General features: G+C 42.3%; 1 protein-coding gene across 1 annotated transcript in view; it reads right to left on the bottom strand.

The window, feature by feature from the left end:
• The window catches only part of tusc3 (tumor suppressor candidate 3), a 79182-nt gene extending 69859 nt beyond the window's left edge, over positions 1-9323 (bottom strand). The window contains exon 1 of the mRNA XM_056409263.1: positions 9239-9323. The gene's annotated coding sequence lies outside the window, so the exon portion shown is untranslated. The remainder of the gene's footprint in view (positions 1-9238) is intronic.
• Positions 9324-16701: the final 7378 nt, after the last annotated feature.

Genomic DNA, 16701 nt, shown 5'->3' with positions numbered 1-16701 from the left:
CGTCGCAGCGACACAGGTCTGCCTGGGAGGATAAGAGTGAGACGTGTTATCAGCCAGGAGCCAGACAGACGCACACTCTCGGACACACACACAAACACACGCACACACACACGGTGCTATAATATGCCACCTCGTATCAGCTGTACAGCAATGTCTGTCACCGTGTGGGGCTTTCAAGGGGAGTGGGGCAGCAGCGCCTCTCAAAAACGCGTCGCCCGCAAAACCATTGATTCCCTATGGTACGGCGCGACTTTCAAACGCGCCTTTTATCGCCGCGCGGCGCGGGTTTTTTGCGTTTTTCAGGGGCGGTTAAAAGTTACAATATTCTCAACTTTAGACACGAGGCGCGGAGGCGCGCCGCTCATCAACGTCACACTCGGCCAATGCAGCCAATCGAATCAAGCAGGAGGCGGGCTTTCCTTCCTGTTTTCCCGAGGAGAACCTCATATTAGCGGTATTTAATGACGAGGAGCTTTATAATCCTGAATCTAAACACGACTCAAACTGACTCCTGTTCGGGCGGAAGTGGAACTGAAAGCCTCGCCATCGAGACACAATTGCCGGAATAGATGGTGGCATTCGCCGTACTCTTTCCTTTCTTTTTTTAAATATCTTGAACCCAAAATCAACGGTTAGTTGCGCACGCAGGTCCGCTCCACAGGTGCACCGCGCTGTTTTGCCCGGCAGGTTTTTGACGAGGCGTTTTTGGTGCGGCTGCGTTTTTTAGAGTCGCGTCTGGTGTGATCGAGCCCTTGGGCGACTTGGGGCGGTGGGAACGTGCATGCAGGCGGACATTCAGCCGTGGTGCTGATGCTGATGCCTTTGACATTGATGTCCTGAGCCGGGAACACGCAGATATGGTGTTGACCAGATGCAGCTTTTTATTATTATTTTAGAGACTGGTGTAGTCTGACTTGTAAAGGTCTCTTTAGGTGTTTTTAAAAAATAGATTAAGAGTTGGAAAAAGGTCCATCTGGTTGTCGATGTTTTCTTTGACGTAGGTATGTGCACCTGTGTGAACTGGGTTATGATGACTTGAGTCTTAGTTTTGCGTTTATTCATGCTGTGATCTAAAAAAGTATCTTTCTTTCTTTTTTATATTGTCTGTCACTGTTTCATGTTGTATTGTCTGAAACGTTGTGTAATGTGCTGCTGCTGCTGTCTTGGCCAGGACACTCTTCCAGGTTAAAATAAAGCACTTTAAAAAAGTGAGTATGTATTGTATTAAATGATGACTGAATGAATGATTATAGAAATGTCAAAGGGACGCATTCAGAAGGGTATTTGAAGGAAGGAGAAAAAATGAACGGGGAGGCGACGCGGGAGTGGAAAGTGGCTCGCACGCGGGAGATGGAGAACCTTTAGCCACTCAGAAAATGTGTTCTCGAGTTGTTGGAAAGGGGGGAGGGAAAAAAGGGAGGAGAGGGAGGAATAACAGCACAGGAAAATGACTCGGGAACACGAGCCATCATTTATTGGGATAGCAGGCCTGACACTTCTGCATCAATAATTCAGATGACCACGGCTAATGAGCGAGATCCAAACAAATCACCCCCGGAATTTACTGGGAGAACATTGAAACATTTCACTGCGCAAAATAGGCCAACGTTATAGCTGCAGTTGGGTCTGTATTGGCAACACACAGGGGAAAGGGAGTTGGACACACCATCAGTCTCTCTGGAACAATATATTTCCATAAGGGAAAAGCCATGGCGTGCATCCATGCATGCAGAGAGGCGGGGAAAATAAGGGAAAAGATGCGTTTTTGCAAAAGACAGAAATCAAGAAGCTAAAGAATCCCCAGAAGCGGTTGACAGTGGTCATGGCGAGAGTGCAGGAGGCACGAAGAAATGTAAGGACGGAGCCCGACGGATGGACGGATGACCGGAACTAACACACACACACACACATACATGCACGCACGCGCAAAAATCCACTTCCTTCTTCCAAACTCTCTGACAACAGCATCCACACAGCTTGGGAAATATTAGGATCCACATTACCCTCCCAGCATGAAAACAGACGCGTATTTACACAGCCTGGTTGTTCACCGCCGACAATAAGTGGGTAAAAGCCATCTTTTCTCATACAGTACCTGCCTGGGCTATAAAATCCATGGGCAAGTCTACGTAAACTGTGAACTATGGGTCTTTTTCTCCAATGAACAGGTTAGACCGAGAGTCAATAATGCTTCCACAGATTTTAGCTTTGTAAGCCCCAGTCTAACCTCAGCAAGTGACTCGGGCTCTGCCCTGAAGGGCCTACCCAGTGGTTTATTGCGCCTCTGTGTGCAGAGGTAGGCTTATTATTCCGATCCAATTATTAGACTGCTCCCTGGGTGTGGGAGAAAGCCCACTACTTTCAAATCTCTATCTCTCAGTAGACGTATAACTCTCTAGATATATAATTCTCCTTGCCTCAGACCTGCTGCCCTGGACTTTTTTTCTTCCTATCCTTACCTCCCCTGACTCCATGAGCCTAGGTAGAGGAAGTGCTTACATTGGTTCTTTCTTTGTGCTGTCGTCAGCCTTAAGACAGAAACACACAAGCTAGATATAATATCTAGCAGAGCTGGGGTGATGAACGAGGGAGTATTGAAGGGATATAAATATCCTTACTCTCTCCATGACGAGTTTTTTCCTCTCCCTGAGGGGTATATAGCAGAATGTTAAAGGGCAGGGGTACACCACTGTATTCCTTTTTGTTATGTATTTTAATTAATTAATTTCTTCCTCCAGGTCACAATCTTAATCAACTAAACATTTGATATAACTTTTTTGTTTTCTTTATCCCTTTATCTATCCACCCACCTGTGCAACTAACCTGGTTAGAAAAAGAAGGGACATTAAAATGTACTTTTTAAACATTAAGCTACTAAGGGCATGAATAACTTCCACTATCACAAAGATAAATGACATTTACAATGAAATTAAATCAAACATTCTGGCCATTAGAAATGAGAAAAAAAGGCTGGCAGGAGCAGCAGCAGCAGCACACGCCAGACGCGTGCAGGCTGCTGCTGTGTCCACACGGAGCGCGATGCCGTTATCGACCCCTTTCTTTACTTTCTGCTATCGTATTTGCACAATTAAAAGCCGGTACTCTATGGAGCCGTGCAAAAGATCCTTGTGTTCACAAATGAAGAGATTCTATCGATCGATTCTATGAGTTCCAAATAAATAAATATATATGCTTTCCATGTCTGTGATTTATTGTACATAGACGTAGAAACTGTAGTTCTGTGAATAGACTGTCGAAGGATCATTTGCACTGTCTAATCCGGAAGAATTAGGAAACGCCTCTTATCTCTAGATGAGTAATAGTCCCAACAACATTATGAAATCAGTTCTTTATTGCATGAATAAAAAAAGGGTTTTAGAAAAGCAACTCTAACCCCTGAACAAATGGATGGCTTTTTCTGTGACGCACATGCAGGCCTTGACAAATCAGCCACCGGGGGCTAACTGCTTCCTCGGTAGACGTTTTTAATTCTGCGCAAAATAAGTCGAGATAAAAATGAAAACAAATACTAAAAACGTTAAGCTCCTCTCTGTTAAATGATCAGCGACACTAAAGTTGTATGTGTGTGTGTGTGTGTGTGTGTGTGTGTCAGTACTCCTACAGCTGCAGATGAGAAATAGTAGAATATTAGAGTACAATGACAAACTAATACAATCAAATCGGGGGGGGGGGGGGGGGGGGGTAACGGGTAAAAACTGTCCAAAATTAATAACAAAAGGAAACCCAAAACACCAAAAAACAGCAAATCCTACATTACATTTACACCGAACCCGAAGCTTATGCATAATTGTTTTCATATCAAAGTTTAATCTGCGCTCTCTCTACGCTACTTCCCCGCCACACCCTCTCTTTACTCTACTACTCTACTCTATACTGCAAAGGCAGAGAGTGGAAATGTATTTAGCGCACCAGTGAAATAAGGACATGCTCGAGTCGTTGTAACCACAACCAGTAAGTCACTAGCGAACCGAGGAGAGGACATGAGACGACAAACAAACAATGAATGTGAACACCGACTAACGATTTCAGCATCGATGCAACAAACACACAACATTTGAATGTTGGGAGGATTCAGCCCAGCCCGACATTTTAGAGCTAAAGCCTGTCGTGGCCGGGGCGAGCCGAAGGGCAGTGAGGGAAGTTGGTGAGGTGAATGCAAAATGCTGCTTCACCATTTTGTCCATTTCCAGCTAAATAAGATCTCCCTCCGCCACGGCCCCGGGCAGGCAACTGGGAGAGAACATTTCTCACATTATAACCCCTCAATATTACTCCTGTGGCTTATTGGAAAGTGTGCGTGTGTGTGTGTGTGTTAAATATTCAAGTCAATGTTTTTAAAGTTAGCGGCAATGTCGATGGCAGAGGAGCAAACTAATAACAGCTGGATACAGTTCAGCGAGGTAAGTGATTGAGAAAAGCTCTCGGTCACTAATTAGATGATGCAGAGGTGTCCTTGAGCCGGTCGGTGCCGAACAGCAGAGGCTGTATTGGACGGCTCCCCAGAGTCATTTTGTCAATGTGAATCAAGTTATTGCTGGAAATAAGCACTGCTTTCCCCAGACCGTCCCCTCGGTAACGATGTCTAAAGAAAAAGGGGATTGTTCAAGTTATTGACGTTTTAATTGTTAAATCCCAATTGCTGAAAAAAGGGCGACTGTCGGTCAGTGGTTAGCAGGTTCATCTTTCAATCAGGGGGTTGATGGCTCAATCCCCGCCCTAGTCGATGTGTCCTTGAGCAAGACACTTAACCCTGAATTGTTTCCTGTAGCTGTCTATGATGTAACATGATCGTCTGTTTCATGATGTAACATGATCGTTTGTTTCATGATGTAACATGATCGTCTGTTTCGTGATGTAACATGATCGTCTGTTTCGTGATGTAACATGATCGTTTGTTTCGTGATGTAACATGATCGTCTGTTTTGTGATGTAACATGATCGTCTGTTTCGTGATGTAACATGATCGTCTGTTTTATGATGTAACATGATCGTGTTTTGTGATGTAACATGATCGTCTGTTTCGTGATGTAACATGATCGTCTGTTTTGTGATGTAACATGATCATCTGTTTCGTGATGTAACATGAGCGTCTGTTTCGTGATGTAACATGATCGTTTGTTTCGTGATGTAACATGATCGTCTGTTTCGTGATGTAACATGATCGTCTGTTTCGTGATGTAACATGATCGTTTGTTTCGTGATGTAACATGATCGTCTGTTTCGTGATGTAACATGATCGTCTGTTTCGTGATGTAACATGATCGTCTGTTTCGTGATGTAACATGATCGTCTGTTTCGTGATGTAACATGATCGTTTGTTTCGTGATGTAACATGATCGTTTGTTTCGTGATGTAACATGATCGTTTGTTTCGTGATGTAACATGATCGTTTGTTTCGTGATGTAACATGATCGTCTGTTTCATGATGTAACATGATCGTCTGTTTCGTGATGTAACATGATCGTCTGTTTCATGATGTAACATGATCGTGTTTCGTGGTGTAACATGATCGTCTGTTTCGTGATGTAACATGATCGTCTGTTTTATGATGTAACATGATCGTGTTTCGTGATGTAACATGATCGTCTGTTTTATGATGTAACATGATCGTGTTTCGTGATGTAACATGATCGTCTGTTTCGTGATGTAACATGATCGTTTGTTTCGTGATGTAACATGATCGTCTGTTTCATGATGTAACATGATCGTGTTTCGTGATGTAACATGATCGTCTGTTTCGTGATGTAACATGATCGTCTGTTTTATGATGTAACATGATCGTGTTTTGTGATGTAACATGATCGTCTGTTTCGTGATGTAACATGATTGTCTGTTTCGTGATGTAACATGATCGTTTGTTTCGTGATGTAACATGATCGTTTGTTTCGTGATGTAACATGATCGTTTGTTTCGTGATGTAACATGATCGTTTGTTTCGTGATGTAACATGATCGTTTGTTTCGTGATGTAACATGATCGTTTGTTTCGTGATGTAACATGATCGTTTGTTTCGTGATGTAACATGATCGTCTGTTTTATGATGTAACATGATCGTGTTTCGTGATGTAACATGATCGTCTGTTTTATGATGTAACATGATCGTGTTTCGTGATGTAACATGATCGTCTGTTTCGTGATGTAACATGATCGTTTGTTTCGTGATGTAACATGATCGTTTGTTTCGTGATGTAACATGATCGTCTGTTTCGTGATGTAACATGATCGTTTGTTTCATGATGTAACAGGATCGTCTGTTTCGTGATGTAACATGATCGTCTGTTTCATGATGTAACATGATCATTTGTTTCATCCCCTCAAAGCTGCGAGAGACAGAATGGAGGTCAAACAAGTGCTTTTGTGCTGAAATATAGATATATAGAGTATAATATAGAGTTAACAACAAATACTTATCAAGTTTCAAATTGTATTTAACCATTATAACCACACATACACCAATTGCACTGAGCGTGTTGTAGTTAACATAACAGTGATATGTTCATGGTTTCATGTGCTCATGTGAATTATTGTGAATTCCCTTCTTAAATTAAATAAACACATTCATGAATGAATTGTGCTTTACTGCATCTAAAGCTCACTTATACAACAGTGGAGACATCAATATGGCTAGAATTGTCTCATTATTATCACACGCAGTCACCTCGAAAGCTAAACATGAACTTTAAGAGTTCTTTCCACCAAGTGAGAAACATCCGCTCATTCGTGCACAGCTTTCCTCCGACGGTTGTGACACATTCATTACAATATTTCACACAAGCCATCAACATTAATGCGAGAAAAGAAACGAGGTGTTTACAGTGAACTGGAGGGCAAATATGCCAGTCTCAATTATTCATTCAATCCTTCTCTCATTCAAATACTTTTTTCCAGTGGTTAATCTGTCCTTTTATTCATCAGTGTGTTCTTCCCCTCAGTCACCTCTTTCTTTTTCCTCTTGTGGACACGTTCAATTCTATATACATTCACTCAAATATTTGTCCACTTATCATGTATTTGAACAAGCCTTTCCATCATGTATCAGCTCCGCACCTCGCCCGCTCTATCAATTTCCTATTCATAAGCAAAGTCATCTGCACTAGGTGGCGGTGACGTTGTGCAACAGTACATTGTAAAGCCCTTTGAGGCAAATGTGTGATGTTGGGCTATATAAAATAAACTGAATGTAATTGAATTTACAACGGCTGTGTGACCTGCTTAAAAGACCTAGGGTTCATAAAAACATGTGACTAAATTGCAAAGATTTGATTCCCAAATAGGAATCAGTGAGAGAAGAATCTTTGAATGTGTCTCACCAAACACAAGAAATCACATAAACAAAAGCAGAATCCGTGGACACAGGATAACAGCATGGCGGGCTATAAAGATTAACCCATGGAGCGGGCCTATTGTCTCAAGATGATCCAACTGTAAAGCTGACTTTAATAACCAGAGGAACAGAAGAGCAGAGCAGCGTGATGCGCACAACTTCATCTGAACGACTCCTGAACGCTACCGCGAACACGCTTCCACGAACACCGACACAGCTTCCTGTACGGGGCCATGTGGCTGCAGACTGGAGCCCTGCATGCACAGCGCAGAGGGCAGAAACTTAAGTAAAGGTTAGCTAGGCTCAACTTTTGCTGCTTTTCCAACATTGGACAATCAAATACATTCAGTGGGACGAATTGATCATTTAAAAATGATCCTGGCCAAAAAGTATTGCAATTCCTGATATTAACAAGATGATTAACAACATATACGAAAAGCTCTTGAATGGCACTAAAACTTACTGAAATCCTTTTCTCTCACATTTTGTTCCGAAACAAATAGTCATATTTTTTTGTGAATTTGTTTTTTTTGGTGAAAAAAAAAGAATCCTAAATACGATAATCATGAATCATAAGCCCTCCTTGCATACATAAAGGACATTTTGTGTTTGTTCTTTCGTACATCATAATGCCTGTATTAGATTTATTTATGTTTCTCTATGGATCATAAATGATATAGTTTGACAAACTAATCTCTCAGTCTACGAAAGCTAATAGTAGGAACTCAAGTATTTAGTCGAAATACTATTGCTAATAATATTAACGCCAATGACAAAACCTCAAATGAAAAATGGAACATCTGCATAATGAAGTCATTCTTCTTTTCGTTTCACTGAAGCGTGAATATGACAGTTTCCCATTTCTTCACACAGTCCTTTGCATTCTTATCAAACACTGCAAGGTCTTTTGAGTTGCATACAAGCCAGTGCTCCACAGTAGTTGTAATCTAAGTAATGCAAATGCATTAATAACAATGTGCATTCTTTTTTATAAGGAAAACATATATATGCTATACATTACAAAAATAAGAGTGTGAGGTCCCAGGAAAGAGGATGTCATATGTGTACAGATTGTAAAGCCTTATTAAACTTTGTAAATTGTCATTTTGGGCTATACTAAATGTAACAAATTGAACAGCAGGGGAGCAGACACAGTACGTTAGCACACCGCCCTTTCAGCATAGTGACAAATGACAGATCGAGCCAACAAGAGCTTCCGTTTCGCTTCCCTTGCAGCTGAAACACACCTACTATAAAGCCAATAAAATAAAAACATGCACGCCTCTTAAACTAAACAGCACTGGTTACAGGCTGTTTCCTGTAGCATCCTAATTCAACGAGCACGCCGTTATCTTCGAGGTTACCGTGAGATGCTCGCCAGCATCGTAACATGACGGGGTTAAGGTCCCGTGAAGTAAAGCACTTCCTGTTGTTACGAATTTCAAAATAAAACCATTATTGACAACCACCCAGCAAAGGCTTTGGACGATGTTTAGTGACGTCAGTGCTCCCCGACCGAATATACGTTTTACAGAATACTGTCGACTAGCTAAATGAGCTATATCTACATGAGCGTGTAACCTTTTGCCAAACATACATAGGCGTGTCGTATTATGCAGGAAGCAAAGAAAAGAAGCGTAATAACACAATAACACAATATTCCACCACAAAACGTAAAAAGAGAAAACAAGTGCTTCATTCATGTACGGTTACGTTATTTGGAGAGGCGTTCACTGCGCCCTAAATAGTAGTAATTATGACGCCTCTCCTGTGTATCGGGACTAATGCTCGCTAGTTTAACACACAACAGCGCATTCCACTTGACACACTTGTGACAATGAACAGCACAAGAAAGGTCGCTGATTTTTTTATTTCAGCGGTATGGAGCGTTACCTCCTTCTTCTTTTGTCCTCCCCCGGGCGGCAGACATAGCAGCAAGAGGAAGAAAACAGACAGGACCGGCAGTTTGATGAGGGATTGAGTCCAAACAGACGCCATGACAGAAGGATGCTCTGACTCAGAGACAAGTCTCCGCCCAGCCATTGGATGCTGAGTCGACCAATCAACGACTAGAGAAGAGCGGAAGCTACTGGGATTTGTAGTTTTTTATACACAGAGACGTTTACTAGCACACTGCTTTATCTAGACTAGAGGACAGTCTTTTCATTTAAACTTTAAAGGAAGTATCAATTATGAAACATTTGAAGCCATTGTAATTATACCCAGACCCTTACAAACAGGCTGTATAATTTGAATAAACTGTATGCCAAACTTTTAAAAAAGAAAAATTAACAGGGCATCCTGATCTCAACAGTGTAGCCTATATGGAGAAAGGGCATGTAGCTTTAATTTACATGTTTGCAGGAAGAAGAAAAAAACAAGAAGAATAGGCTATGGACACCTATGGAAAATCACTTTGTCACTGATGATTAGTTCCAACTGATTGTACCGTATAAATAGGTCTAAATTAATAACTGACAGAGTAGAATTAGGCACCACATCAACAGTTAAATGGAATTTAAATGTCTTGTTTATCAGCTCCATAAAATATGATGTCATAATTTAAACATAAGGTTGACTGATCTTGTTTATTAAGCAGGATATTGTGACTTTGTGAAGCACATTAGCTATCAGACAAAAAATCAAATCAATGTTAATCCAAAATCATCATACAAAATGATCTGTGTCATCCTCATGCTGCTATGTTTCAGGTTTACTACATTTTGTTATGTATCCATTGGGAATGTGTTTCACTCTCAGAACACTCGCATAACTTGTCTCTCAGATTATGTTCTGAGATAGTGGTGAGAGTTAATTGATGGGGACACATTGTTGATGTGAATTCATTTGGGGATGACATGTCTCCCCATTAAATTACACCTTAGCACTTTGTGACGAATGAAAGGAAGTGTGTATCCCTCAAATAACAAATAAACAGTGCTATTACTTTTGTAAAACTTTTCTTAGCAGTGATGAGTATATGCGTTCCTCTTTTTTGTTTTTTTGTTTGTAATACTGTAATAATTATATATATATATATATGTGTGTGTGTGTGTGTGTATATATATACAGCTGAAATTAAAATGCATGTTGGAATATTGAAGCTAATGCAACGTGAACCAATAAGTACGTGTTACAGTCTTGCTCATCCACAATTCATCCCCTTGAAAGTAACTTCATCATAGAAACCAACCCAGATGTGTTCCTAACTTACCTGGGAATCGTCTTGATTATGTAACTGAGGTTGCTCAACTTTTTAACGTAATGATCACAGAAGTTAATAAGATCTACCATAGTTTGCATCTGGTAAAAATGTTTGTTTTAGTACAGCTGTTCAGGCTGTTATCTTAAGTGATTTATTAACTGTTTTCTTGGTTCATTAATTGGTTTGTGTGAAAATATTTAAAATTGCAACACTATTTTTTTACTGAACGGAAAATGCTTGTTTTTTCCAAACCCCATAGATATTAACTTTACTATCTTAGAGGACTGAGAAAAGAAGAACATATTCACATTCAAGATAAGATGCTAAAAAGAGAAGTCTTTCGGAATTGTTGCAGATACATTTTCTGTAAATAATCAAATGACATAATAACTTAATCGGTTCAAAACTATAACTGCTCTCAAAATTCTGCTGTCATGTAGAGGTACCAATAGTAGAGACGGTCACACTGTTTCTATTCTACCAAATAAAGATGGACACTAAAATAAACATGTTGTATATCCTTTATCAGACCACAACTTGATAAAGTGTATGTGGCTATGTAATAAGATGTATCAAGATGTCGTGCTTATGCGTCTATGAAAGTGGGGAGGCCTGTGATTACGACACTAATACCAACACACTATTTGTCCTTGCTTCATGAATTTAGTGTGGAAACCAGGGCCTCCCTCAATGTCCCCTCATCCTCTGTAAATCGCAAGCTGAGACACCACTAACTTCCGCATCTACATTTTCACATGCATCCCCTATGTTATCACCCGTAATGCCAAACAGTAACTTGCAACTCAAACTGTCAAACGTTGTGCTGCATGACAACACAAACTAATGTGACCCTGCCACAGGCTCTCTCTCTCTCTCTCTCTCTCTCTCTCTCTCTCTCTCTCTCTCTCTCTCTCTCTCTCTCTGCAGCTCCCGAAGCAAATGGCTGCACTTTGCATTTAAGCAAAAGAATAAAGCTCCTATCTGCTCACACACAAGAGAGAGAGGCAGCGGGGGGACGGAGAGAGAGAGAGAAAGAGAAGCCTGTTGAAGGCAGTTGATGCCTCGGCACAGCTGCATCATGATTCTTCAGTGGGGCATGTACAATTAGACTTATTACTTATTACTTATACCATCATTAAGGAATAAGGAGAGATGCATAGACACAGAGAGCAATTGTGAAATGTGAAAACCAAATGTGCCTGAAAAATAACAAATGTAAAATGCTGTTTCAAATGTGATAAATAAATGTGCATTTTATTAAAGGCTAATGACATTTAGTTATAGTTATTATCGTGATATCTGTTTTTTGATCGACAGTCGTGGCAATAAAGTCCAAAGTGAGTGAGATGTTGTGCATTTGCTTTTGTGGGCAAGCAGCAGATATGTAAAGCCATGTAAATGATATGAATGTATTGACAGTATTGAAAAGACCTGTTTATGCTGTTTGAACATGCAGGTGAGATGCAGGGGGAGGATCGGAGGCAAAAGGAGAGAGAGAGAGAGAGAGAGAGGAGGGGGGAGATGGGTGATGTCATATCCAGCTGGCACAGGACCGGGTGCCTGAAACGGATGTCAGCCGCTCCCTTCGAAAAAAACAAATAACGAGTCTTCAGGAAAATGATTAATTGCCCGACAGCACAAAGTTTATAGAAAAGAAAGAGAGGGGGTGGCGAGGTGTGTGTGTGTGTGTGGGGGGTGAGAGAGTGAAGAAAGAAAAGCAGCAAATGAAGAGACAAAACAGAGAGGGAGGAGCAGAGAGAATGAGTGAGGCATTCATTAACATGATGTTCGTTATCTCCGACTGACTCCCCCAACAAATGTTCCTCTGTGTTCTTTAGTGTGCTATTCAACAGGCCTATGTGTGTTCTTGTGTGTGTGTGTGTGTGTGTGTGTGTGCGTACAAAGTCAATTAAATTGAACACAAGCTAACTGCACTTCACCCCAATGTAAAGAGGAGAGGACTTGAGAAGTTGAGAGGCGGATGAAAACGCCCATATAATCTGGTATCTTGCACCGTTACTATAGAGGCTTTGAAGTCGCAGCAGAAAACATCATGGGGCCGAGATGAAGAGGATGCTGATGATTGAAGGTTGCCCAATTGAAAAATATAAAGTTGACACAAAACACCGTGGCTCCAACCCCCGTGTGCGTCTCAATCCGCCACACATCCATCCCGGGACGTCCCGTATAGTCCATTCACCGACACATCTGAGAAGCATGTATTCATGATATTTTGCTAATCTCATACACTGTTTGGGGAAATAAAAGATAACTTGTTATATAAATTATTATATTATTTATTATAAAATGTATAATAATTCTTGTGGTTTACATCCTCAGCGGGATGGGGTTGGGGGAAGTGATAATCATCCCCTCTCGTTACATATATTGCATGGCACAATGTTTTCCTCTTGGCTGAAAGAGAATTATTCCGACAGGTCTCGCCTTGCCGGTCGTCATCATATGTAAAGCTCCATGGGGGACGGCAGTAACATGTATCCGATTGGATTGCAACTGGTGGAAGAAGTCTGCAGATGTGTACATGTCAGTTGGTATTACAACATCTATATTTGTTTGTACAATATTCTATTTTTTGGGGACGTTTTATCAGTAAATGCAGAAATCTTGAAGACTGAACACTGAAATGATAAAACATGAGCTTCAGAACATGTCACGAACAGAGAATGACATAGATGGACATTATATCTCTCTCTCCTCTTTTTTATTTACCATACCTCCTCTTTTCCTTCCCTCTCATTTCCTCCTTTTGCTTATTGCACCCGATCGCCTCGCTCCCTCCTTCTCCCATCTCCACTCCTCTCTTCTCCTCCGTTTGTTTCCTCTTTTCTCCGAGTCACGCTTTTCTTTTCCTTCTTTTCTCGCATATCCACTCCTTCATTTATCATCTCTCCTTTAGGCACAACACCTTCTCTCCTTCTACCCTGATCTCGCCTCTCTGCTCCGCTCCTCTCCTCTCCTCTCCTCTCCTCATTCATAAGTTGTGCTCTACCGATAATAAAAAGCCCCGGTGGTCGGCAGGCGGCGACACCATGTAATGAGAAGGGTGAAGGCAATTTGCAAATCACAAAGTCAGAAGGAAAGAAAGAAAAAAGAAAGGATGGAAGGATGAGTGAAAGGATGAATTAAGGATGTGTCTCTCTGCTCCATCTCTTCATCTATTTTTTGCAGGTCTACCTACAGTCAAAATATGATTATTTGTCTCTTATATTCATATAGTCATACTGTGTATCAGTTCTGTGCGTCTACGTTCTGCTTGCACACACAAACCTACACACACACACACACACACACACACACACACACACACACACACACACACACACACACACACACACACACATACACAGAGAGAGAGGCACCAGCCCCAGACTTTCTGCAACAGCCTCTGCATTTAAATCTCCTTCTTGTCTTCAGGAGCAAAGCAGCATTTTCGATTCATCTACTTGATTAGACTGAGCCTTTCCCTCTCCTCATCTCCCTCTCCCTCTAACACACACACAGACACATACACACACACACACACACACACACACAGTCCCGGTGCGTCAATCATTGGAATAATAGACAGCATAAACCTTCTCTCCTCTCGTCTCAACTCTCGCAGCTCTCGCAGCTCTCCTCATCTCTGCTCTCCGGCATCTCTCTCTCTCTCTCTCTCTCTCTCTCTCTCTCTCTCCTCTCTCTCCCTCTCCCTCTCTCTTGCTTTCCCTTTTCTTTCGGTGAGAGCTGATATCTCTGGCGGTTTGCCGCATGGAAGTCGCCCAGGCAAGGCAGAACATCAGCTGTCTGATCCGGACTCCTTCTCTCCAGTTGCCGACCACCGCGCGAGCAGACACACCATCACACTCACACTTATTGGGATTCAACGGGATATAATAACGGCATTCATCCGCTGACCGACTGACAGGGGACTCTAAAGCCCGCTTTCATTCCTGCAGTGGGGGGAACCTTCTTTTTTTTTAACACAGATGTAACAACAACAACAACTAAAAAGACACACCGGATCGTCAAGTGCGCAGAAGCCACAGCTTTAAACATTACTCACAGCTCATTGGGTTCTAATTCTACATCTTTGTTTTCTATTCCCTCCATCCCCTGCACGGACAAACCGGGGACCGGAGGTGGGGGGGATTTCCACGGCATGCAGTCCTGATTTTACCAATCGACCCACCGGGAGGAATGAAACAGAAAACACCCGTCGCCGTGGTGGAATATTAATAAGCTCATCTTAACGAGAACCCGGGGGATGTTGCAGCAGAGTTTGGGACTCCAGAGAGCAATCCAACTTTTTGTTGGTCTCTGTTTTTAAATCTCTTTCCCTCTCATCTCCCTCGCCAGCGTGACTTCTATTTTCCTGACTGTTTTGCAGTGCTCCTTCACTTCTCCATCATCATGGACCGGTCGACATCTTTGGATATAGAGGCGCTCAAGGTAAGACGCTCGCACTTGTGTTCCACGGGAGAGAGTTATGCGATGCTCCCGCCGGGTGGGTGGGTGGGTGGTGGCCTGTTGGGTGTCTGGATGAGATGGGCTGGCTCGAAGTGCCGGGAGGATGAGTGTTATCACTGGGGTGGCACGCTGGATTGATCCGCAGCAGAGTAGCTGGTGGTGAAGGGTTGATTATACCGCTATGCAGGTGGCTGAATGGGGCTTAATGTGTGACCGGGTGACTGTCTGGCTTAGGGATGCTAGGTGGGCAGCTGGATGGAGAACTGCTCGAGGTGCAATACACGGATGGGGGGTTTCCTCAGTCAGAGTACTTAGATCTGGATTGTTGCAACACTATCCGAGATGCTCTCACCGCCAGGTCTGTCTCTTGCACAAACCACACTCTTTCTATGCGAGAGAGAGAGAGAGAGAGAGAGAGAGAGAGAGAGAGAGAGAGAGAGAGAGAGAGCTCCGTAGCGTGGGATGCATTTCAATACGCCTTTCCTGCACACAGAGTTGTTGCAGAGAGCCGACACACACACACACACACAACTTGCGTTGGCGGCACGCTCGATATGGGGCGCATGTGGGGTTTGGGTAAAAATAATAATAAATGAAGACAAGAGATAGAGAGCAAAGGAAGAGATACGGACATGTCTTCTTAAAAGTCGGTTCCTAACTGACATGGGCTACATCATTATTCGATCTGGGCGCGCTCGTTTCTCGTCGACGGCTCGGTGCCTGTGTGCGGATTCCTGAGTGTGTGTGTATCAGGGTCGCTGCTCATACAGCAGCTCACCTCTCTCTACCCCCCCCCCCCCCCCACACACACACACACACACACACACACACACACACAACCTTCACGTGGATAGCACAGCAATAGGCAAGTAGTTACTCTGAGCGCACAGGTTTGTGACACTCGGGTAACTTTGATTGAACCTTAATCTATACATAATGTTCAGGTAAAGGTATGCAGTATAAAGGCGTGTGTGCATGTGTCTGTGCGTGTGCGTGCGTGTGTGTGTGTGTGTGTGTGTGATTGACATGAGCATTCTAAAATCCTTGGAAGCGGGTGTACCAGGGGAGCATTTAACAACCATTCCCCCTGGACAAATAGTTTGGAAATGTATGTGAATTATTAATTTCCTCCACAGCCATTCATCGTTCAAATTGCACTTGTAGATTAAATCTTGTGGCCTTTGCATTTTTGTGTTTATGCGCCGTCGTATATATATAGGCCTACTGTCACTTTTGAGTTAAATAAAGGAAAAATGTTTTCAGTTTCAAAACTATGGATGTCTAAAGCTCAGGGTTTTGTAATAAACATGTATTGTAGTATTTGAGAGACACCGTAATAAGCCAGGAAGTTCAGGTCACCATCACTACTAACATTAAATGCCACATATCTGCCATAAGAATGTAACACTCTAATCAGGGACTGTAATGTAGAGAGAACATATTGGGAGCACAGCCCGTTTTCTACGGCCAATACTGTGGCTAAATCAGCAAATCGATGACATTCCCCAGAGGTTTGACATTTCAAATAGCGTGATGTGATCATATTTCTGAGAAAGAGACCGGAATACTGCACTTAAGCAGTGCTCCAAATTGAATTTGACTCAGCTGGCTGGTCGCAGTTTCCAAAGATGGAAATTGACATTCTGCTTTCAAAAGGAGCCGTAACAGTTCACCAATGAGT

This window comes from Pseudoliparis swirei, chromosome 24, assembly GCF_029220125.1.
Source record: "Pseudoliparis swirei isolate HS2019 ecotype Mariana Trench chromosome 24, NWPU_hadal_v1, whole genome shotgun sequence".
Taxonomy (NCBI): Eukaryota; Metazoa; Chordata; class Actinopteri; order Perciformes; family Liparidae; genus Pseudoliparis; species Pseudoliparis swirei.
This window is presented reverse-complemented; position numbering and strand designations above follow the sequence as displayed.